We start from the raw sequence: 20,918 nt of genomic DNA on the forward strand, positions 1-20,918 counted from the left end.
TGATCTGTTCTGTACGACATCTACTGCACGTCTGTCCGTCCTGGAAAAGGGATCCCTCCTCAGTTGCTCTTCCTGAGGTTTCTACTGTTTTTTTCCCCCGTTAAAGGTTTTTTTTGGGGGAGTTTTTCCTTATCCGCTGTGAGGGTCCTAAGGACAGAGGGATGTTGTATGCTGTAAAGCCCTGTGAGGCAAATTGTGATTTGTGATATTGGGCTTTATAAACAAAATTGATTGATTGATTGATTGATATAAGTAAATATGCTGAACCATTGCGATGGAGTTTGCAGTGACGCCAATTATGTTCCGCCTCGTTAGTTCACTGCACGGACCGTTTAACCTGGCAACAACTGCAGCCAGCTCAAACATGATTGGTCAATATGACGCGGACTACAAACAGCCTACAACCGGAAACTACGTAGACAACAACTCCCATGATCCCACACTATTTCACAATGTCATCAAAGTCTGTCTTTTGTTATTGTTTTGATTGAGGCCCTTAGCAGCAAAAATTATGTATTATGCGTTTAATCAAATTCCGAGCTCAAATCATAGTAAATATCAGTCTGATGCATGTTAAAAATGAGGAGAAGAACAAAGCAATACACCCACTGGCCAAACTATCATGTCACTCACTCAAAGTATTGGTTTCATTCATTCAGTTGCCTAAAGATTCCTTAACTTCTAGGAAGAAAATCTCCATCCTTATTAATGTCCGAACCAAATCAGTAGCTCAAAGAAACTTGAGCTCATATTTCCAACATTCTGTGTTAAACAACACCCAACAAGAGTTCACCTGTTATGTCGCTGAAAGTTCTCTTTTTTTGTCAGATTATTTAAGCAGTCATTAAAATGAATCATCCAGGCTTGGAGCTACGACAAGGTCTCATCTTCTAATTTAAAGAAGAATGCTAATTGCTAAGTGAACATACTGGATTGTCTTGTCACACAGTATAATGCATTAAGACTTTTGCAGTATGGTGATCACTGCCAACAAGTTACACTTCACCCACCTTTCCCTTTAACACTACATCACTTTGCCCGTGTGTAACTGTGAATCAAAACATCCTCTTCTTCCCTGCTCTGCTCACATGAGTAGCAGCTGTAGACTAGTGGAACCGAACTGACACGGTGTCTCTCATGTTTAAGTTTCTCTCCTCGTCGCTGTGATGCCTGGCGCCGCTGTTGTTTTTTTCCTGTGTCATCCCTCAGGAGCTTTCTGTTTCCTGCGTGTAACCCACTTCTCCTGCCTACAAACGGTTTCCAGCGAGGAACGGGGGAGGAGGATGTCACTGATGTGGGAGGAAGCATCCAGAATAAACCCACGATGCGCTTCAAACCAAATTCTGACTACATCACACACTACATCACCTTAAATGCACCCTGTATCAACCTTATGTGTCATCCAAGGGGGGGTAACACGAGTCATTACTGCCAGAGTCAGGTGTGTTCTGAGGAGGTCACAGGGAGGAGGTTTAAGTGAAAATGTACCTGCTGTTAAATGACCAAGCTGTGATTTAACACATTCTCTCAGCAGTTTATCTTTTAAGGCTTCAAATCTCTTTTTAACACATGCACCCCCCTCCTTCCAAACCTCCACCCCTTCTCCCTTTTCTCCCCCTCTGTGTCCGTCTCCCTCTGTTTTACTGCCACGCTTTATCTACCTGTCATACCTTTGATCGTCTCACAGACGGAGGAATAAAGGACGGAGGCTGAATATAAAAAGAGGATCGTCCTTCAAAATAAAATCTCCCCCATTTTAGTGTGTGCGGGTAGGTTGCCATAGCAACAGTTGGGCTTTTCCCGAGAGGCGCAGCTTTTGTTTTTTTCATTCCATGTGCACATGATTGCTTATCGCTTGGTTTGCTGTTAATAACGGCTCATGAAAAGGATGAAAAACAAATAAAAGCGGTTGCTCTCCTATAGGCTGACCGTGGCAGGCGCATGCTTGCTAACGAGGCGGGGTAGTTCTCTCCCGACCCGGCTCACAGAGTGCATTAATTGCAATCTGTAACCGATTTGGTTCGCCACATCGTTTTTTTTTAATTAACTGCTTGAACAGCTTGAGATCAACAGTAAGCCCACCAGCATCATCTGAAGTCATTTACAATCAGCATGCCTCCAACTTGAAACTTTTAATTAGGTTGCATAGTTCCTCTCCCTCAGCTCCCTCCGTGCAGGGACCGTCTCTAAATGTAAAGCCACAGAACGCTTCATTCATTAAAATGAAGCATAATGAAGTGCATGTTAATTTCATGTCGTGTCTTACCACCGATTAGAGCCTTATCAACCTTCCATCCAAGTCTGAAAGACAATAACCATCATTTATGATAAACAGGTTGCAGTGTAGGAGGAACATCTGAACTCAGTCTGTTGGTTGTTCTGCTCATGGACTTCAGACGCATCAATATGCAACTAGTGAGACTGCAAAAGCTAACCTGAAGCCAAGGCACAAATCCAGCCAGTAATAACATTAGATACAACAAATTGGAATATTTGAGATGACTAAACTGGATCCAACTGCACTGCATGTGAGTTAATCCCTTATTAATCAGACCTGGAAGGAAGAAATCCAGCATTACTTTTCCCCAGGAAAGACTCACATTAGGGAATCAGATATTCATTATTTGTGTTGTTTTCAGATGTATCATGAACAATATTTTCCAAATAAATGTTCTTTAGCTAAAATTTAATTGAATTGATTCAATTAATAGATTAAGAAGGTGAACCTGCTGATAAGTTTCCTTTTCAAATGCTACAAACTGCCTAGCTGGATGGATTTCAGTCATTAGGTGCAGAAACATGGGCCCTAATATTCAGAATAAAAATGCCTCATCTAACGTCAATCTGAGGAGACTGGCTCGATTGAAACAAATTTTCAATTATGTTGAGGGGGAACCTTTGACCCCTTTTACATGGACAGTTCCAGGTGGGAATGTTGCACTGTTATGCTGCCTCTCATTTCTGTATTAAAAAAAACATTGAATGAGGGGCCAGAGTCTCACTTTTAGTGGTGGAAGTATCAGTGTTGGTGTCTGTGCAAAAGGGACAGCCGGCAGGACCACACCTCGTGTGGGATGGGTGGGACGTTTTGACGACATGTTATGCATGTGACCCACCACGGAAGATTTTAAAGGCAGCTAGCAGCACTTAGCAGCTAATTCAAAGAAGAACAGCTGTTAAAAATGTCTGCAAAATGGGAAAACAATAAGGTCAGGGAGCTCCTTACCCTCTGAGCAGGGGATGACACCAGCTCAGAGTGTGGATACGAGACCCGAGCCTGACAAGACCCGTAGGAACCTGACAGGTCAGGCCAGGTTTGGATAACAAATCAGAGATTTTGCTCTGGTTCGGCCCACTTGGCATGCTGCTGGGTTGTGCTATGGCCTATTCAAGTGCTGGAATTTGTTATTTACATGACAACGCCTGAATGCAACACAGGCTCCGCTACAATTGAGTGTGTACGTTGCGCTGCTGTGCGTGCAGCGTGTTTGACTGTGCGTAACAGCTGCCTTTTGATGGTCATTTACACACTGTCCATGTGTGATCACAGTAAACAGATAAGCTGTAACCATGATAACAAAAACTATATCAGGTTACAAACTGCTTCGGGCTCAGGTTGGGTTCGGACGAAAAAACAAAAAGTCTGTTGAGGTTGGGCCGGGCTCGGTTATAACCGTCTCGGACTCGGGTCGGGTTTGGTCAGGAAAATGCGGCCCACGCCGGGCTCTACCTCAGCTGCCATATAACAGGGACGGTAATTGATTGTTATTGCCATGTTATGCGATTGTTATTGTTTAGGAAACACTGCTGACGTGTATGTGATATGTCACACTAGAGGCTGATGCTGTTGTGTTATACATTATGCCCAGCACGCCTCTTTCACTTCCCTGATGCCGGCATGCTGTCTGAAATCACTCACAGGAGCAGCACGATGCCACCATTGTTTGATTCTGTGTAAAAATGCAGAGGAGGCATAAAGAAGGGACTTCATGTCAGCCCTATAGCATAGCTTTCTATCTGTCTCAAATTTAGACAGTCTGCATGTGAGGTGTTTGTGGGACGTCTGTGATTCGTAGGTACAGAACATAACCTGGATTATACTTCAGTTACTTACTACTAAATTTACTCAATAAGGTTGGAAAAAATAAACTTCCTCCTCTTCTTCTGTTATAGTATTTCCGACAGATTAAATGCTTTACAGTGGGCAGAACCACTTTGCACAAGTAAACAAAGTTATATTCTGATTAAATGCTTTGGGGCATGTAAACTCACACCTTTATTTGGCGTCAGTGTAAACAGTTAAAGTGGAATTTCTAATCAGAGTGATTTCAATCACACTGAAGGAATATTATTCATGTAAGCAGAGCTATTGTTTAGCAACAATGGGAGCCAAAAAGAACTAGGTCTAGTTTAGTTAAAGGGAAATACACTGCATGTAAAAGGCTTTTGGGGATTTCAGAGAGGTCTGTGAGGGCACTACTGCCAACAAAGTCCAAAAAAAAACAACAAATCACTGCTGTTTGCACTTTTGTTTGCGATAAGAGGTAGTCTACATATCTGGTGCCAAAACAACTGCCAAAATTGCACTGCTCCTGTGCCTGACCTGTATTTACATGTTTGTTTCAGCTTGTTTTTACAGGATAATCTGCAAGTAAAAAATCCTGCAATTGGAACAAAAACAGTATTTATAGACATCATGGTTTTGAGAACACACTGAGGTTTGAAAATATGGATGAAGAGGACCTGACTACTGCTTTGACAGCCACATTATAGCTTGAAATACAGCAGCAATCTTGAATCTGCTGTATGGTCTGAATCAAACAACCTCTTTCCCTCAGTCTTCTTTAATCCCACTTTCAAGTCTGTTTTACAGGTTGGGCTGTGATTTGGGAAAAGGCTTCAATAACCTACACAAGGTATTTTTAGTGCAGTAACCTATTTTTCATTATTTAGAGGTCGGATGAAACGCCTGGTGTGCTTTACTCTGTTCTACAACTGTCCCTCTCTGGACTCTCCCTCTCTCCCTCTGTTGGTGCAGGCAGTTCACCGAGGGATCATTTATTGACTTGTATTTAATTAGTCTGCAGTATTTAAATAGCGCATCTGTGCTGCAGTCTGTAGCTGACCTCAGTACACCGCCAAAGTTGCCAAAATGTGTTAGTGTATGCATGTGCGTGTGTGTGTGTGCTCTTATTTGTGTGTTTGTGTGTGAGAGAGTATAAAAATGCAGAAGAAGGTACCAGAGCTTTATCAGACAAACAGCATTTCACACTGGCCTGGTTTTAACAATGCTGAATCCGTCCCCCAGAGCTCCAACAGCAGTTCCACCTCCCTGAGTCTGATACAATCAGTACTGTTTTGGCTCAAACAAGCCTTATCTGGTTAAGTTCAGCACAGGCCAGCCACTTCATGGTAACAACCTGCTATTGAAACAGATCCATTTAACTTTAGGAGCGAGAAAAAGTCTTTGCAAAGTAAAGATAGACACAGGAAAGTGAAAACACAGCAGTTCTTGTTTTTATCACTACAGGCCTCTGAGTAATTATCTGGAACATTTTCATATGAATAAATATGTTTTGTTCACCTCGCTGAGGTCCTGCAGTGAGCTCACCTAAACTCTAATGAGCAAGAGAGATACAGCATTAAAATAAGGGAGAGACAAGTATGTGATGCTTATACTGACACTGCTTATGGTCACATCTATAAATATAGTGAAATGTATCCACATGCAACCTCAGCTCAACTCTGATGACATCTGGATCTGATGACATTGAAATCGATCCCCTTTTAGTAAACTGTAAAAGTAACTAGCACTACAGTTTACCAGGAGCTGAATTTCCTGCAGAGGTCTCCTACTCTCCACCTTTAACATAAAAAACGTTGTTTTCCCAATGCTCTTGTCGGGGTGGGGCTGCTTACTATGGTGGCTAATGCAAAAATGAGAATGGCCCTATCTCGAGCCAGTGTTTGGTTTGTCCATTCTGGGCTACTATAGAAGCATGGTGGTACAACATAGCAATCTCTAGATGTGGACACACTGCCTATGTAGATAGAAATGGCTCATTCTAAGGTAGCAAAAACAGGATTCTTATTTTTAGCTCATTATACACTAAAGAAAACATACTTCTAATATTAATCTGCCAAAATATTCCCCTTAATCAGCAGTAAGCTACCTTTTTGTCATGAAGTGTCTGTTTCTTGTTAATCAGTGTGCCATATCAATATAATGTCAATCCCTCTCTCAAAATGCTCAATAAAAACTTTGGCTATGTCCTCCCACATGAAAATTTTGCTTGGGTAGGGTCAAACAAACACAGGACTTTGACTCAGGAGACAGCTATTCGAGTCCTGTGTGAAGCCTAAACATTGATTTACTTTAACAACCTAACATTATGGTATTAGTTTGTTATGTTAGTAACAGACACAATTATTTTAAGCCAAACCATAACTGTCTTGCTAAACGTAACCATATAGTTTATGGTGCAAGTGTGCCCTTTTTACATTAAAATTACGTTAACATTTTTAAAATTGCGATTATTAACGGTTATGTACAAGCTACTCTGTCATCTGCCAATAAGGGTGCTAATTTTGGGAAATTTTCCTGTGGGTTGTATTAGGGCACTGTCACACATGCTGTAAATGAACTTTGTTGAATAGCAAAGCAAAGTCACATTTTTGCACTGCATGGTGCTCAACTGAACTTTACCAGCGAAATTACAGCCTCAACCAACAGCAAAGAAATATGTGTGCAGGAGACATTGATTATTGTCGTGTCTGACCAGCCGGTATTGTATAACACTGGTCATGATAAATACAAACTGCCTCACATGAGAGATGCTGCATGATTGGCAGTGAGTCAGGAGAAAGGCGTGGAATGTAAGACTCACCTGCATTCTCTCATGTGTGACCGTGCCCTTGGAAATAGACCTCATATAATTACTTTTCACTGTTTCCACAGTATTGTTCTCTCTTTCTGCTCCCTCTCATGTAAAAGAGGCCAAATATCACCAGAACATTATCTCTTTCTGTAAATCTTGCATCATGTCCGAATAAAGCCGTAAGGAACAGTTACAAACAGTAACAGACATATATGTTAGCCAGTAACGTTGCATATCCCATGTCAGTCATGCAGCATCTCAGCCACGGCTGAAAAGCTTCTACACATAAAGTATTATTCCAAAGAGGTTTCAGGTTGTGCTATCCCGGAGCATGGAAATGGATGTGCTTTTGTTTCTGCCTTTTCTGGAATTAATAGAAGAAGAATTGGCAGTGAGAGCTACCATGGATGAACAGGCAAAGTAAAGAAACCCAAAGAAGCTGAAAACTTTATCTGTAGGAAATGCAAAAAAAGAAGTGCTACCTACACAGTTTCATTGACAGGTGAAGTCTGGAAAGTGCAGAGCAGAAACACTGCAGCAAAGTGAGTTGAGCACTAAAGATAGAGCCAAAGTAAAGAAGAACTTGTAGATCACTTTTGGATGAGATTTACAGGACAGCATGCTTCATTTTCTCTGCTTTGCTTCAGACCAACACAGTATATTGTACATGACATTTACACCGCCTCTTAGCTGTAATACCTCAAGGTGCGAGAGCTCTTCCTCACCATGTGAACACACAGCACATTTCACCGTCAACATATTCAGGCTCTCTGGCTGACAGATCCACAGCTCAGCTCCTCTCAACCAACTGAATAACCACCTTGTTCCCAGTAGCAGCTGCAGACATCCTGCTGCCGGTCAGCTCCAAGATTAGCTGGAGCTCTGGGTTACCTTGCTGCCCAGCTCCAACCGATCTAATGGCCCAGACAGGATTAGGTGAATGTGCTGCCTTAACAGAGCGGGGCAGGAAGCTAAAGTCTGAAGGTTTGTGGGCTGCAGAGTTGCTCAACCAAGAAGACTCTCAGAGTCTGAGCTGACCTCCGGATCAATAGGCCAGAGGGAGAGACGGCATCCCTCAGCCTCCAGAGAGCAAACGGAGCCAATGGCTGCTCTCTCTGGTAATCTTATCTCTACTGTGCACACACAAACACACTGTGCGCTATCTGTAATAGATCACCATCAGCAGACAGAGACTCTATGGTAAGAAGGAACAATGCAGCAATGTTGCCACAACCCGGAGCAGGAAAATTACCTGCTGCTGTCATTGGAGCTTCTTTTAGCTCTGCTGCTGCGGCTGCTGCTGGCCACCTCACTGTGAATGCTGTCATTTACATATTTTACACAAGATTAAAATGGCAAAACACTCCAGCCCAGCTGTTCCTATGTCTGTATTGGTACTGATGAAGTGAATTAGCAGGCTAAATCTGGTCCAGGTTCTATAATGAGAGAGCTGAGACTAAATAAGTTGTGGCTGATTGTTGGCTGAGGCTGTTGCGGAGCAGTTGGCGTTTCTCTTATCTGCCTTTAAAAGACAAACAACTCACTCTGTTTCTCTCGCTCGCTTGGTGTGGCTGTCCGTATGTGTTTTTGTGTGTGTTTTATTTGTGCGTGTATATGCGCATGTGTCTGTGTTCAGCTGACAGATGCTGTAAAAGTGAGTACACTGTCACCGTAGCAACTCAAGTGTGCCATCACGTTTAAGAGGAAAGAATAGAGTGCCCATGTCTTTCTCCTTCTCTGATTTTTATGTCACTATCAGTACAATGCATGAACACCCTTACCATCTATCAGCCTGTGCAAAGAGAGGCCCCATTGGGAAATACACGACAGGCCAAGAATGTGATAGATGGAAAAAAACACTTAATCTAGAGTTACTTGCCAATTTTATGTAAGTCTTAAAACGTATTCTTTACTTAAACATCTTTATGAGGTAAATATAGAGTTCAAAAGTGGGTCTATATGAGGCACTCATCTATAGCCAGTGTATTATCTATAGTAGATGATGGTAAGTGTGCTCCCTGTTTGGAAGAATAGATGGGACTAGTGCCCCAGAAGCTCAGCTATGCACTGCTGTGTATTAGGATTAACAGCAAAGCATATTTTAGCCACTGTCAGACAGCCTTTTCCTCTGGTACATTTTCTGAAACATAACTTCCATATTCCTGAGCAAAAACGTCCCACTGTGCTGAGCACTGTTATACACCGCAGGTCTGCTGTTCGGGTCAGACAGTACTGTTGCACGAGCCAACTGAAACAAAACTTCCCTGTTCTATAAGTATATAAAATAGTGTGTGCTTGTGTTTTTCCGAGCTGTTCAAACAAAGAAATGAAAAGAGCTGTGGCAAGATACACTGAATAAAGACATCAACACTTCACCTGCAAGACGCCCAAGACACTTGCTGCAGAGCACTGCTGTATGCGACTTATTAAACAACCGGTATAAGGCTGTGTGTGAAGTGCTGGCATTTTCCGATTTAGAAAGATCATGAGGTTGTTTTGTAACCAAGTCCAGGCAGCTGAAGCTCTCTGGGTTGGTGAGCATGCATTTACAGTTCACAGTGAGCTTCTGCTCTTTTTGGGCCTCAAGTTTAATCTCACTCGCTGTTTTTTGGCTTGTTCTATCTCCCTCCACAAAGGTTCTTCTTCTCTATATACTGGTCCACAAGAATATCCTTTTGTCTCCACAGAGAATGGCATTTCACAGTCGCTGTCAAAATCACTGCGTTTTTTTCTTCTTGTATATGTTGTCTCTTCCAAAAACCACTGAGAGCGTGACCCGAACACCTGACCTGCAGCATAATATCTTGCATGGCATAGTTGGGAATTTTTGCATAGGAATATGGAAGTTAAACTGTTGCAAAAATGTAGTGCCAAAGGAAGGAGCTGTCTGACAGCAAGTAAAGCCGTGAAAATATTCCCAATATAGCTTCCACTTAGACTAATATTGATTTTTTTTTTGGCTAAAATACATTTTGCTGAACACCCTAATCCTCTCCAATGCATAGCTGAGCTTCTGAGGTGCTATTCGTGTCTGATCCTCCAAACAGGGAGCGTCCTGGCAGCCAGTCTACCGTACATAATACACCTACGATAGATAAGTATCTCTTACAGCTCCACTTCAAAACACCCCAACTATACCTTTAATAGAAGTTTTCACATTTTTTCACACCTGCTATCTGAAAGTGTCACATTTTAGTTAACCCTTTGAATCAGAGGCTGTTTTCCCTCAGTCTTCACTCTCTTTTTACTCATGGTACAGTCACATGCCTCTAGCTAGTCATACCACATATTATTTTCAGCACAGAGCAAATATCAAACCTAAATATACAAATATGTGTCAGTGTAGCAGAGATATATGTGGATGAGACATTTCATGCCTTAGTAATGTCTGTCTATATTCATGTCAGTCTGTCAAAGAGATCGTGTGGTGCCCTTTTTCTTGTGAAAAGTCATCAAATGCCGTTAAAATGTAAAACACTTCAGCTTCAAAACTGTTCAGCAAAAGTCAGTCTAGTTCAAACAGACAGCTAGACATCTTTTCTGGTCTGTGCTGTTATCAGCTGGTAGGCGGTCAGAGGTGACTGAGCAGGAGAAAAATCTAGAAGGACGTTCATCTCATCTCTCCTCTCACTCTATCCTCCTGCCAGTTGACCTGGAAATCGATCTCCGATCTCCGTGTCCGAAATTCAGTTTTTGACTCACCGGCCAAGGGAACTGGTAGATAAAAAAAAAATCCACCAGCCAGGCATATTTTTTTACCAGCCAAAAAAATAAATTGTTTTTGTATATTGTTGAATACAAACTTCAAGAAGAGGCCAGATCAAAATCTTGAGCAAAATTAGTTAAATATATTGAACAACTCATCATCACAGCCTCAGCATGTGAGTAAGTTCCCTCTGGTAAGCAGTGATGCAGTGTATATGTCTAGTGAATCTGTAATGTGATGCTGTTGACAATGTGGTAGGTAATTAAGAGTTTGCCGTCATTGTTCAGGCGACGAAGCCTTCGTGTTACTATTTGATTACCTTCATAAGTATGGGCGCAACTCATAACCTTTACCTACAAATTAGCCTAATGGGGCTTTCCGGTCATTTCAACAAGGGAAAGGCAGCAGAGGGAAAGTGATAACACGAATGTAGGGGTAAGAGTTCACTGTACTAAACTTCTGGCGATTGCCGCCGGGTTCAGGCCGATATAATAGCGGACATCGTAGAGGCAGAAAGAGGATAAGATGGGAAGCTGATAATGTTGGTGTCTGACCACCCAGGATTATGGCGCTCGCAACTTGTAAGGACAACCAGAAAAAAACACTGGGCCTTGGACAACATTTCAACCAAATTTCAGAGGACAAATAAATTGCCCAAAAATGTAGAACTCTTTGGTTATTTCAGAGACTCTCAAAATAGTCTTTTGGTACATGACTAATTTGGCACAAACATACCCGCCATCATGGTGGATAGCCTCTTGAGGTTCACTTGCCAAATGGAAAATCTATCTGCTTTTGGCTCTTGGCGGTGGTTAAGTGCACCATCTCAATTCCTAAAAAGCATCTTGAGAAGAGTAGAGGCTTGCTAGAGTACTAGGAGCTAGGATGCATAGGTGTGTCCTTTGTGGACGTCTTTTCAGCATCTGTGACATATGAAAGAGTCGGGACATACAGCTGATGATGCAGCTGTGCCACACGTCGTATCTAGTTGCTTTAAAATGACAGCTTTGAGTAAGGATGGCTCATTTTGTATAATGCCTGTTGCACTGACTTCTCTCTCCTCATGTCTCTTTTAGTGTTATCAAAAATGACCATTTATCGATTAATAGTGATTCTGAATGTTTAAAACGGTTTCAATAGTCATTTTCTTCTGTATCGATAAACCGGTACCAGCTGTGCTTTCTCACGCTCTCTTGTTGGTAATGTTTAGTACAGTCATTCTGTTGTTCTCTGCAACTAACCAGGAGAAGAAAATTCATCTTTCTCATGATACAGCCTTGCTACTTTCATCTGGTATCAACAATGTTATCAAATATCTACATTTTTCAAGTTACTGTATTGAAATTAGAAATTCAAGTACTGAGACAACACTAGTCTCTTCCTTGCCTCCTCAGCTCGCAACTCAGGTGGCAGAGACTAAGACATATGGGGAGAAGGTGAGGAAAGGAATCAAGGAGGTACAAATTGAGAATTGAGAAAAGCCTCATCTTTGAACAGAAACAAGGGTTACCATCTCCCGTAACATTCAACCACCTGTTCACATAACCAAAACCCTATACTTAGGTCACATGATGACAACTAAGCCATCAAAGACAGTTGAGTAAACTCCATCTATAGTGGAACTGTGAGATACACATGTAAAGCTACTAAGTGGACATTGACTAAATTTGTTTATATTTTGGGGGAATCTTAATTAACTCCCTATGCACCATGGAAACTAGCAGTTCTTGTTTGCCCTGTTTGTTTTTTGCATGATTAGAACAGCTATAGGAGCATTACCCTGAAAAGACACTAGAGAAACATTTATCTCTTGTTGTGCTTGTTTCAGCAGTATTCATAATAAGGGTTTAAGAGAATAGGACAGGATAAATTACTGTTTTTTTTTCATACAGAACTGGATTTCCATGCTTTTCCAGCGTCTTAAGGTCAAAGTTTAACCATCTTTTGAAAAACAACACACAGTATTTAGCTTCGCCACACATACTCGTGCTTTTTAATGCACAGGTGCAAAAATGATCTTAATGAGGGAGTGGAAGTGGCTGAGAAGCTAATGATAAGACGTGGCTGCATCGTGCATGTTGCTGCGCCAGGAGCCATGGAGACGAGACGGAAATAGATACAGGCGCTAAGGAAAAGAAGCAAACATTAGCAGAGCTGAGAAAACAAAGCTTGATGTATGCATGGACATGACGTGCCTGCACCACTGAACACGCTTGGTTACATAAGGACAATGTATATTGAGTTTCCACTGTACTGTGTTGTGTCCCTGAAGCATTCAGGGCATAGTGGTTCTGCTCCCTTTCACTGACTGCTGTGTAGGAGTCAAATTAGAGTGAGCTGATCTAGTGTGGCAGTGCTGTGAAGGCTTGAGTGGAGAAAAGAGCAAAGGAGGGAAAAGCGTAAGGAAAGGAAAGATGGAGGAGAGGCAGAGAGAGGAGGGGGAGTAACGGTGAAGAGTGGGAGAAGTGGGCTAAGTTAATGGATGGAGGATATTACATGGAGGAGATAATGAGAGGGAGGGACAGCTTAATGAGGGGGGTGATAGAGTCTGGGTAGCAAAGCTAACGGGTTATATGGAGCACTAGCTCTATTACAGAGGGGAGTTAGGGACATCATAATCCCTGTGGCCTTATAAGTAATTACTATGTGATAGAGAAAGAGAATGGTAAGACCTATCTGCTGTCAGCAGAATTGGAATGAACTCCCTAACGGTTCTTTCATTGCACCATGCTTTTATGTGTGTGAGTGTTGCTGTACTGCTACCCTTTAAAGATTTGAATGGTTGACTTTCAGAGTGAGAGCATTTCTGCATAGTGAGGGCATTTTCGCTTCTGTAACAGAGTTAGTTCAGGGGTAGGAGGTGGGTTTATGGGCAGAGGCATCTATAGATAATATAAAGAGTGTGTTTATCTCCTCTCTGTGAGGATCATAAGACAGCAGGAGGTCTGGACAGTGTGTTCTGCTGGCAGGCTCGCTTTCATCCACCAGTTCTACAGCTACACAGTAACCAGGCTGCTCGCCCTCAGTCTGGTGAGCTATAAACACATTCACATTGTGAAGTTAAGCAACGAGAAGACAAACACCAGTGTTATGTGTCCCTGTAGATCACTAGCTCCAGTTCTGTGTGCCAACACTTTAGCAAGCAATGTGTTGAGAAAAAGCAGGCCACCAAGACTATCTAAACTAAGTCAGCTGACCTGAGGAAATCATTTGTTACTGTTTTGTTATAAATTATAGCTGTTCTAGGCAGGCCTATTATTGGACCTGCTGAGCAAGCATAAATTCATAAGCCATGCTGTGATTATTAGCTGCACACAGTTTCAAATCTTTCACTGCAGCTCTCTGTACATACACGTAAAGTAGTCCCTGCTTGGAAAAAAACATTATATCTGTATCACAGTTTCAACACATTTTCACTAATCTTTCTATGTGACTATGTCACCTGACAAGCTCAAGCTCAGGTTTAACTTTATTCCAAGCAACTTCTGGGGCTGAAAAATGACGCCAAATTGGAAGTGCCAAAAACTGCAGTTCCTCGAATGGCCACTTGAGGCTGGCTTCGAAAGCTAGTCAATCCCCACAGACCCCCATTTTAAAATCCCCAACTGTACACCTGAAATAAACATGTTTACAGCCTGGTACAGGCAGATCATTTCCCCATTCATGACAACTGTAGCGGGTGAATTCTTAAATAACTCACTCATTCACATTTTATTTAGGCTTTAAGTTATGCATTATTAAGGGCAGGCCGCTTTGAGTGACTGCCCATTTTGTCCTCAGCCTCTCCATCAGATCCACCCCTCTGACCCAAATATGGTCTCTTCTGGCTCCAAATGATGACGGCCAATATGCCAAACTTAAGGCTTCAAAATGTGAGTCCACAAACCAGTGGGTGATGTCACAGTAGCTACGTCCATTATTTTTATAGTCTATGGTTTACTATCATCTGGATAGCAACCAAGAATTCATATATTGGAATTCACTTGTGCATTACCTGTTTAAAATGTGCCTATTGTAGAGTTAAAACAAGGTGGGAAACTGAGGGAGACCTGACTATCACACAAGGTGAATGGGAAGAGATACTTAGACAACAATGGAAAACGACAAGCTCTCCATCCTGGAGAGAATTTGGCTGGAAGAATGTCATGCGTTATTTTTGTACTCCTGCCCAGAAAAAATCTTTACAAAACCAAATGGACTGTTGGCGATTGTGTGGGAATTAAGCAGCAAATCACTTCCATATCTTCTGGGGGTGCCTTTTGGTTGCTTCCTTTTGGACTAAAATTCATGGCATTCTTGAAACAACCGAACCAAAATAACCTTTAATTTTGAACTGATGTACCTGATCAGTCTGGAGGAATTCGAATGGAGAAAAAAGGATAAATATCTGCTGAGAATACTATTGGTGGCAGGTAAGAAATCCTTAACCAAGAAATGGCTGAAAAGAAATATGCCTAGTGTTGATGAATGGATTGACTTGGTTCATAATATCTATGTAATGGAGAGATTGACTTTCAGTTTGAGAGCAAGCCGTACTCAGCATGCTGTTTGGCGATGTAGCAGTTAATGGAGTCCTCTTTCAATACACTACACACTACACAGTGTGTACTTAGCACTACTGATAAATATGTCCTATCTTAAGAACTCACACTCGACACTGCACTTTCTTGGGTCCTTAGTAAAACACCAGCTCAGTGTGAAGTTGATCGGATGAATGGTTGTCAAGAAAACTGAAGGACAGTCATACAGTACAGACAGACAGAGGTTAATTCCATTGTAGTTAAATGTACTGAATATCACCGCATATACATTTAAGAATGTTTTCTCTTAGGGCTGCTATATATTTGATTTTTTTTTCATTATTCTAGTGGTTAATTTACCACTACCACTGGGCTCAAGTGATGTAGCACTCAAGAGCGGTCTTGATCTTAAAACCACCTTTTCAAGGTCTCAGTCTTGTCTCGGAATCTACAGCATTTTTACTCGGTTTTGTCTCAGTCTCAAACAAAAAGGACTCTTATATATATAGTATTTATTTCAAGACCAGTCAAGCCCACAGTTGCGGGATTATCACTAAATTCCCTGTGTAAAAAGGGTTCTTGAATAAGGATGGTTACATTGATTTCAGCTTCTTAGTACTTGTCTTTGTTGACTCATAACAAAGGAAAATTTCCTACACATAAAATTCACCTCTGCCTTTTGATTATTTTATAAAAACATCTTTCACACTTATACTACACACATATATATAGTATATGGCAGTAAAAAGAGGTGACTGCAGAGTAATCTTCAGTTCTTTTTTGGGGTGTTTTTATGGGAACGTGTATTTCACAGATCAATATGAGGAGGCCTGTGGTTTTCATGTTGCACATTTTATCGCAAGTGTGTCACGCAGTGTGGGACTTGCACTGGTCTGGTCTTGACTTGGTCTCAACCCCTCAAAAGTGTGGTCTTGTGTTGGTCTAGATTCACTCTGGATTTGGTCAGGACTCTCAGTTTAGGTGGTCTCGACAATGCCACTAAGCAAACAGCATATACCAATGGAGAGTGTATACATTCTGTTAATGTAAGCAGTACACTTTGCTCAGCAAGTATACAGTAAATTCATGCAAGTTACTGTTTTGTACTAAAAATATATGATATAAAGTGTGTGCCACCAGTCATCAATCAAATCATGATTTTGGAGCACCGCTGCCAATGCAAAATTTGAAAATGTCACTCACCTTGTCAGAGAGAGATGGCCTGTCATCCCAAGAGCAGTGTTTGACAGACATACGTTATATCACTTTTTAACTTCCTCCTAACTTTGACAGGAAGGAGCTCCATCCTGTTTGTCTTACGAGAAAAATGAGCAGGCTAACGTTACACTGAGGCCGGCATCGAACCCCATCGATTTAACGTAACGCTGCACACTGTGCACAGCAACTGGCTTAAATGGTATTTATGAGTGTGTATGTGTAGAAGGAAGTAATCAATGCTCGCGGAATGAGAAAGGATGAGGGCAGGAAGTAGAAAGTGAGGAGGGGGGAGTGAAAAGGAAAGCATGGGGAGAGGAGGTGAGGCTCCTCAACCAGAAGAAAATCAATGACACTACTGTACCGTCAGGTGGGAATCTCAGACAGGAAAGCCTTGATGATTTCTCAGCACTGCGATTGAGTTATCTGTGAAGTCAAGAAGATGACACTATAAACTCTACACCACAGAGGATTATCACATACCAACACTGCAAGCATTTCAGCTTTACAGTGCAAATATAATGTATGGTTATTTCATAATAGGGATAGGCATAAGTACTTGAATAATCGACTGGGACAACGTATAGAGTAATCACTTCCTTGCTCTGCAGCTTTAAAATAGAAAACTTGTGCCCTTCTTGCACAGGACTAGTATTACCTTGTGACCTTTAGTAATATTTGCGCCTGTGATCTCAATCCTGTGTGACTCTGCCATGTCCGTCATTTGTCATACCTACCATGTTTTGCCAAACGTGGAGGTTGTGTGATAATATTAGTCCCGTGTGAATCAGCATCTCGGTGATGTGGGACCAGTTTTAGGTTTTTGTTTTCCCCTCGGCATGTTTGTGCCTCTTTTCTGGTCAAGAATTACGGAGGCTGTGTTGGCAGTTATAAAGGAAAGTTTGGGCAGTATTTATGTGTCCAGCAGGCTCACAGCATGGAGACCTGTTTGCAGAAAAAGCAAGCTCAAATCCATCAGAGGAGCGATATCCTGAGAGATGATGAGATGGGTAACATGTGACCATTTATGGCAGAATCAGTTCTGTTTGTTTAAGCCCCATTTAAAAGAAAAAAGGAGGTTAACACTGTGCATCACCACACTAGTAATGCTGTGAAGTGTTTCTGTGTTGTGTAGAGATACAGATGACTATGTGCATCATAGTGGGGGGATAATGTCATTAAATTTGAGTAAAATACAGACTTCACTTATCCTGTGCATCCCCAGGTACTACTAGTCCCATGCGGTATGGTTTTAGTTGCTCAGATTCTGTAAATAATTAACTAACTTTATCAAATATTATTGACAAAATAGTTTTACAGTTGAAAAAGTAGTTGAAATTTAGCAAAGTTGGCACCCACGTCCCTCCCCTGGAGTTTCTGATGGGGACTGCTTGAGTATAAAGAATAGAGTTTCCAACTTTGGAGCAAAGTATGACAGTAGAGGAGAGTGACAATCTCCCTGGGGGAGAAAAGAAGACAAAGAAATGTCATTCTTCCTCCTGTACATCTGCGCTCAGCCTGAACCTAGACAGACTGAAGACAGACAAGTGTGGTGAATATTGAGTAAGTGACCTTTCAGATAAGGCCTGGATGGTCTTTATATTCACTGTCATCACTGTCATGAGGGCTGTAACAATAGATCCATCATCATCAATCATCGTTTCATGAGCTGGGTAAGGAGTTTAAAAAACGTGAACGATGACAAATGATGTAAATAATCCAATAATATTCAAACAGGGACTTCGACTCATTTTCCAGTTTATGAGGTTCAGCTAAAACTTATGCAATCTAATACAGCAGCCCTGCAGTAAATCCTGACTAAGTGAAGATTATAATGTTTCAGGTTTTTTAATATTTTCTCCAACCGTTATATAAGCGAGAATTTCACAATAAAGCAGGACATCTCTGCCCGTCTATCTGTATGTATGTGTGTGTGTGTCCTTCACATATCTCAAGAACCTTCCACCTAATCTACTTCACACTTGGCGGGTGTATTGCCGGGGAGCCGAGGATGTGCAGTGTCGAATTTAATGTGATTTGGACATGCGACACGTTCAATGTTAATAAACTTTGAAGGGACAAGTGAACAGCACCCTGTGGCTCTGTGCAGCAGCAGGGGCGGGGCTTCCAGGCTCTTCAAAGTCAAGCATGTCCGCTGTGTGTTTGTGACCGCCAAGTGGCTACAATCTTGTGTTCTTCTCTGCCATACTAACTTATAACACTAATAATGTTACCGCCTGCAAAATAACTCCGCTAATTAAATCCATGCTCTACTTAATAACACCCCTGTTTGGAAATTAACACATCTTCTAAGTGTATTTCAAACATGTTTCTGACCATGAGTAGCTGTGATTTGGGTGTTTTTTTAGGGGCGGATTTAGGCAAACGGAGTCTCGCTTTACTTTCACCCTTTCTTTAACTGGCAATGTTGGTATTGGTAGTGATACAAGACATGCTCAACACTTTATTTTGTTTCTGAAGTAAAACTTTTAACTATTAATAGTAAAACTACGAATACTGCACAGTAAATGTCTTGCCTTCTTACTTGAAGTGAAGGGTGAATCAATGTACCTACAGTTCACTTACTTAACGTCTGTTTATAGTGGAACTTTCAATTCTAATATAAATATATGAGTAATAATGCATCATGTTTTAATTGTTAGATTTTGTGAACAAAATCTGAAACTGCAACATAACCAGTAACATTTATATGTCAGGTATAGTAGTATGATTTCCTCTAAAGTAGAAGCAAAAGCCCACAGCAGGTAAGAAGTATGTGAGCTGCACATTTTGCAAGTGCTTCGGGGCCCTTTGTGCACCATTTCGAGGTACAGTGAGTTAGAATAGCAACAGAATTCAACATTTTTCCTATCTCAACAACATAATAAATCTATAGCTGTTTGGGGCCCAGGTGTATTGTTCAGGACCCATGGTTGCGCAGTGTTTTGTGGGAAGTTTTTTGTGCAAGCTGCAGCAATACCACAGGCCGAGCAATCAGGTATGTGTAAGCAAGCACTAGAAACACCTCTAAAACAAAATTAAATGAAACACTGGAGCTTTCATGAGGCCAGGATTTTTGCAGGAGTGTAGTAGTTTTAACTAGGTGTGCCTAATAAACTGACAAGTGAGTGTTTACTGTATGATGGATCTGCTCTGACCTTTCAGCACTTTGTTCTCTTTTGTCATGGCCCCCTATGTTATCACTCAAATACTCCGTGCCTGTGACACTAATGGTGTGTGTCACTTACTGGCACTTTGTGATAATACTTGGTTTCATATCACTAATATTCCTCATGTGTTTATCTCCATCACTCTACAGTGTGTTTTTCACATTACCATATGTCCCTGGTCTTCACATAACATCTGTAATAGAGGCTTGTAAGCAGCTTATCAGCACAGTGTCACACAAAACCACTGACACATGAACTCACAGGAGTGTCTGGTGTCATAAAGGCTTAGCTTGTGTAAAATATTAAGTTTAGTTTAATTTCAACAACAAAGCAATGTGTTAAAGCAAAAAAGTGTGTCCTTCTTGTAGAGTAGTTGTAATATTAGCCTGCCAATAACCTTTTCGCACCGCTAGCTTAGCACTGTCTCACCAACTAGCCGAAGTTACTGCAGGAAACGTTAACTTTCTCGATATTTCCCGAGTACCGTGTAGTCAAATGTAACGAGTAACGAAATACTGCTCGCTAAAGTACTACCATTACTTTTCAACTCAGCTGGGAGTCACGTCAAAGCCCTCAAGTGGCTCACCTCTCAGGTAGACCGACTACGTTTCCATTCATATCCGCTCTCGAGCTACTTACTTTGTCCGTTTCCGTCGCCGCTGTCTCGGTGTGTGCCGCTGCTCCTTTCCCCTCCGCTCCTCTCTGTGTGGAGGCGAGATGGAGAGAGGAGTCGGATCCAGGCGGAGGAAGATGGGAGGCGAGGCGCGCCGCTAATAGCTCCCGCCGCACCGGGAGCGCACAGCGGAGGAGCGGGCTGGAGCACGAAAGAGCTCCGCTTACCGAGCCTGAGATATTAAGTGGGTCAGAGATGAAGTATTCATCTCGAGCTTTCATCGCACAAGTTAAAATTCATCCCTTCGATGGTACAATCCGGAGAGAGAGGGAGAGAGCCTGTGTGTTGTGATAACCTATATTTGGTAAAGGGGAGTCTACTGACACAGTTTCATGTGTTTGGAATCAGAGAGATATGTTTGTGGGCGTTTACTGCTCTGTCAATTGATTTGAGGTTATAGTGTAAATATTTAATAGATGAAATAAATACAAAGGCATAGGGTTAAAAGGAATTGCATAACATAATTCTTATAAACCTGGTGACAAAGCAGGAAGCTGTTCCCACATCATCAGGTGACCTCCCCTGTAGTTCAATACACTGCTAACCAGTCTGCACATTATTTTGGTGACCCAGGCCAGACATAGGTCCACACTGATACATGGACAGCATTTGTCCTGTAACATTTTAGAACTATTAAAAGTATTATTATCATCGAGGGATTTTTAGTTTAATTCAACTTCACTCAACCTCCAGTGGTGCCCCCAAGAGGGGGCCAGGGGAGGCCATGGCTGCCCTAATACAATTGCTGACTTGCCC

At 41.8% G+C, this 20,918-nt stretch overlaps 1 protein-coding gene across 3 annotated transcripts in view; it reads right to left on the reverse strand.

Moving 5' to 3' along the window:
- The window catches only part of klhdc8a (kelch domain containing 8A), a 47,613-nt gene extending 27,184 nt beyond the window's left edge, over positions 1-20,429 (reverse strand). The window contains exons 1-2 of one of the 3 annotated variants that reach the window (XM_050038290.1): positions 20,129-20,429; positions 16,684-16,745 (exon numbers count right to left, since the gene is read on the reverse strand). The gene's annotated coding sequence lies outside the window, so the exon portion shown is untranslated. Of the gene's footprint in view, positions 1-7,577; positions 7,807-16,683; positions 16,746-20,128 lie in introns of those variants that run through there. The other 2 variants (XM_050038293.1, XM_050038291.1) reach the window with 2 other exon arrangements.
- Positions 20,430-20,918: the final 489 nt, after the last annotated feature.

The sequence above is a fragment of the Epinephelus moara genome, chromosome 24, assembly GCF_006386435.1.
Source record: "Epinephelus moara isolate mb chromosome 24, YSFRI_EMoa_1.0, whole genome shotgun sequence".
NCBI classification, from domain to species: Eukaryota; Metazoa; Chordata; class Actinopteri; order Perciformes; family Serranidae; genus Epinephelus; species Epinephelus moara.